Here is a 5,018-nt window from a genome sequence, read left to right as displayed (position 1 = left end):
CTTGAACCACTGAGCCCAGCCTTATTGATTTACTTTTTTGAAATGGAGTCTCTGCCACCCAGGCTGGAGTGCAGTGGCACAATCTCGGCTCACTGCAACCTCCACCTCCCAGGTTCAAGTGATTCTCCTGCCTCAGCCTTCCGAGTGGCTGGGATCACAGGCACACACCACCACATCTGGCTATTTTTTTTTTTTTTTTTTGTATTTTTGTTACAGACTGGGTTTCACCATGTTGACCAGGCTGGTCTCCATCTTCTGACCTTAGGAGATCCGCCCACCTTGGCCTCCCAAAGTGCTGGCCACCGCACCTGGCCTTAGCTTATTTTCTAAACAGAAAATAAAATGAAAGAGGGTCTTGGGTGGATAAGTGTTGATGGATAATGATAATCTGGCTCCGTGAATCTGAAGCAACAGCAACAACGAAAGACAGAAGGAAAATACCACGTTCATACGAGAACATGAGAAGCCCTGCGGGGCCCTGCCCATCTGAAAAAATGATGTAGCAGGCCAGGTGCAGGTGGCTCACACCTGTAATCCCAGCACTTTGAGAGGCTGAGGTGGGCGGATCACCTGAGGTCTGGAGTTTGAGACCAGCCTGGCCAACATGGTGAAACCCCATCTCTACTAAAAATACAAAAATTAGCTGGGTCTGGTGGCAGGTGCCTGTAATCCCAGCAACAAGGGAGGCTGAGGCAGGAGAATGGCATGAACCCAGGAGGTGGAGGTTGTAGTGAGCCAAGATCGTGCCATTGCACTCCAGCCTGGGCCACAGAGCCAGACTCCGTCTCAAAAAAAGAAAGGAAGAAAGGAAGAAAGGAGGAAAGGAAGAAAGGAAGAAAGGAAGGAAGGAAGAGAAAGAAAGAAAGAAAGAAAGAAAGAAAGAAAGAAAGAAAGAAAGAGAGAGAAAGAAAAAAAGAAAGAAAAGCAGAAATAGACCAAAGAGCAAAGGCAATTCCATGGAGAAAGGGTAGCCTTCCCAGCAAATGGTGCTGGAACAACTGAACATCTACATGGAAAAATGAACCCAGGCACAGACTGTTGTGGCTTAAAGGTATGTAGCCTTCCAAAATTCATATGCGGAAACCTAATTACCAAGATGATGGTATCACAGGGCAGGCCCTTTAAGAGGTGATTCGGTCATGAGGGCTCCACTCTCATGAACAGGATTAGTGCCCTGATAAAAGAGGCTTCACGGAGCGGTCTTGCTTTTCTCCCCTTTTCTAACATGTAAGGACATCATGAAAAGACATCATTGATGGAAGAGACCTTCACCAGGCATGGAACCAGTTGGCACTGTGATCTTGGGCTTCTCAGCCTCCAAAACTGTGAGAAAAATGATTTGAGACAGACCTTCCATCCTTCACAAACGTTAGCTCAAAACAGATCATGGACTCAAATGTAACACAAAACTATCGAGTCCTAGAGAATAACATGGGAACATCTAGGTGACACTGGGTTTGGTGATGAGTTCTTTAGATACAGGGCCAACAGCACGACCCATGGAGAGAAAACAAAGCAGCAAACTCAGCTCATGGCCAAGTAAGGAAAGGGCAACCTGGTCCCTCTAGGCCAAGGCTCCCAGGAGAAGGGAGCTGGACAGAGTTTCTGGGTCATGGTCTGGCTTCGGCCTACCTGACAGTCCCTTCTGGAAAAGCCAGTGGGCAAGGTCCTTAGAGACTCCTGGGAAACAGGGGTCCCCACTCACATATCTGACAGGGCTGAGCTGAGGACTGGGGATTGCACGCATCCAGTGGAAAAAATAGAGTTGGCCTTCATATCTGTGGGTTTCACATCTGAGGATTCAACTGGCCACGGATGGAAAACACTTGAAAAATAAAAAATAACAATACAACAATAAAGATAATACAAATTAAAAAACAAATCAGGCCACATGTGGTGGCTCATGCCTGTAATCCCAGCACTTTGGGAGGCCAAGGCGGGCGGATCATGAAGTCAGGAGATCGATGCCATCCTGGCTAACACGGTGAAACCCCGTCTCTACTAAAAATACAAAAAGTTAGCCGGGCGTGGTGGCAGGCACCTGTGGTCCTAGCTACTAGGGAGGCTGAGGTGGCGAATGGTGTGAACCTGGGAGGCGGAGCTTGCAGTGAGCCGAGATCGCGCCACTGCACTCCAGCCTGGGCGACAGAGTGAGACTCCATCTCAAAAAAAAAAAAAAAAAAAATCAATACACTGTAGCTGTTTATGTAACATTGACATTGCATCTGGTAATATGAGTAATCTAGAGAAGATTTAAAGCATTAGGGAGGATGAGCAAAGGTTCTATGCAAATAGTATGCCATTTTAGATCAGGGATTTGGGCATCCATGGACTTTGGTATCCCCAGTAGGGGGAAGGCTGGAACCCATGCCCCGTGGACACTGAAGGACAACTGTAGTCAGAAGGGTGGGCTCCTCTGTGTGTCCTGCTTCTAAGAGCACCACGGCCTTTTTGCAGCTCTCTATGGTGGGTCAGAGTGGAGCCCTTCTGTGGGGTGTCCTGGCATCCCCAGTGGGTCCAAGCTCTGGGATGTGGAGGGAGAGCAGGGACTTACTTCATCAGCACAGAGTAAGATAGGACCCATCCAGATACGAATCTGGGCCAGACTCACCTGGGTACCCATCTTCAGGTTAAAGAATGCTGAAGTGCCCCAGGGAGCATGGTGGTGCTAGAAAAGGGATTTATCTCGCATGATGCTGTGTAGATCACCAAATTGGTGGAATGTCTAATGGAGTGGGCTTTCGGACGCACAGGCAAAACCAGTTCTTTTTTTGTTTTGTTGTGCCCCAGCTGGAGTGCAGTGGTGCAACCACAGCTCCTTGTAACATTGAATTCCTGGGGCCAGCCATCCTCCCACCTCAGCCTCCTGAGTAGCTGGGACTACAGATGCGTGCTACCACGCCCGGCTGAGACCTGTTTAGAGCAAGAAAGGACCCTGCAGAAGGACTGGGCTGCAGAGCAACTGCTCTGCCACCAGCAGTGAGAGCCCGCCAACCTAAAGGTGCTGGAGGGATCTGTCCATGGTAGGCCAGGATGCTGTGCGGAGCCATCAGGAAGCCTCAAAGGAAGGATCCCAGCAGGGACCATAGGGGCTGTGGCAGGGCCACACCTTCAGTGGCAGGGCTACTCACCACTGAATAAAACATAGCTGTGACCACGCTACTGGGACCTAGGAGAGACTTAGAGCCTGACCATGGGGCATCCAGGGCCTGTGTGACCCAAGCCACCCACTGTGAACTGAGTATTGAGGTGGAGATAGCACACTGAGGCCCAGGCAGTCCAGACCCCGGTCACCCGGCTCTTTCACACTGGCATGCCCCCTCAGCTCACACCTATGGCCTCATGGGTAGCGGTGGTGGGATGTTCCCATGACTGACTCAGACCCAGGTTCTCGACTGGTCATCTCATGTCACCACTAGGAAAAACACCTGCTGCCACACTGAGGCCCTATGCAGGGTGGCCCTGAGGGACAGTAGTGAGGGGACATCCTCTCGGGGAGCAAGACACTAGGTTGCCTACTTTGTAGAGGGAGAAATGGCATGAGACGAAGGGGTCTGTGACCCCTGGGCGGTGGAAAATGGCTGGGCTGACTGGTCAGGGACCCGGGTGGAGAAAGATTGGAAGAAGAGACAGGTTTGGCGAAGAGGTACCTACAGGAGTGCTCGGGGAGCGTGTGGAGCCCCGTACTTGCACCCATGCCGCTGGGGAGCACGCAGTGTGGAGGGGGCGCGCCAGAAGCTGGCGAACAGAAGGGACCATCTGGTGGAGGTCAGCCAGCTTCTCCCCAGGATGCGATGGACACACGATGCCAGTGGCTATGGTGGGCAGGCTGGAGGCTCTGTATAAGCCCAACGGCAAGGGCTTCCTCTTACCACGGCTCATCTAGACACTGCCGCTAGTCAATGTTCCCCCACCAGCAGCAGCGATCGATGCTGAGCCCTCAATATGACGCCATTCCTCAAGACTAGCCAGCCATTGGGGGGCAGGTTGCAACCTGCACACCAACCCTTGTCTCAAGTTCTGCTTTCCGGGAGAAGCCCGGATAAGAAACTTGCCTTCCTTCTCCACATTCTGGGAAGGCCCGCCATTCCTGATTTGTCCTCTAAGGAGTCAGGGAGAAAAGGAAGGGCTCTAATTAAACAGCCCCGTGTGGCTGGGGGTTCCCTCACTTGCCCAAACCTGGAAATGAAGCATGTACCAATTTCTCCAAGTGATCTCCTGCAGCCGGGGCAGCCCCTGGGAACGCAGCCTTCCACCCGCTGCTGCTTTCCAGGCAAAGGCCTTCTCCCTCCAGGCTTGTCCAAGAAGAGGGGGCAGGTGGTGGGAGAGAAGAGGAAGAGATGGAAGGGCTGTGAAAGCGGGGGCCGGGTGAGGGCTGGGGCTGAGGAACAGGTAGGCGGCGGACCCACGCTGGCCAGTGCTGTGTGCAGGTCCGGGTCCCAAGGCCTCCGAGGCTGCTCCGGCCACTCTCCCCACGACCTACCCCCTCCCCACGCTTCGCTCATCCTTTCTCTCTCTTTCTCTCTTTTCTTTCCTTTCTTTCCTCCCTTTCTCTCTTTCTTTCTTGTTTTAAACAAAGGTGTCCGTTTCAAAGACAGCAAGGAATGGCTGAGTTGAAGGAGGGATGCAGTCATTTAAGAAGCCCCAGAAAGAAGCAGAGGCGTGAGGGCTGCTGCGTCCAGGACGGGGAGAGGGGCTGAAATCGCGGACTCTCTCTGGGGAACCCAGGAGACTGCTCCTCTTGGTAGGACCCCTCTCTCCCAGAGCGGCATCGCGCAGACAACGCGCCGGGTGCTTGCCCCTCAGGACCGGACGCCGGGTGTCGTGGAGTGCCTAGGACTCCCGCCCGCTTCCGTCGAGAGCCCGCCCCCGGCTTCCCGCGCCCGCTCCTGCGCCCCCGCCGCTCCCTCCTGCAGCAGGCCCCGCTCCCTTCCCCGCCCCTCCCGGCGCGCGTGCGCCTCGTGCCCGCGCCCCTCCCCCGCCGCCGTGGGCGCGCGCGCGTGCCCATCGTCCCAGGC

The sequence above is a fragment of the Macaca fascicularis genome, chromosome X (assembly GCF_037993035.2).
Source record: "Macaca fascicularis isolate 582-1 chromosome X, T2T-MFA8v1.1".
Taxonomy (NCBI): domain Eukaryota; kingdom Metazoa; phylum Chordata; class Mammalia; order Primates; family Cercopithecidae; genus Macaca; species Macaca fascicularis.
This window is presented reverse-complemented; position numbering follows the sequence as displayed.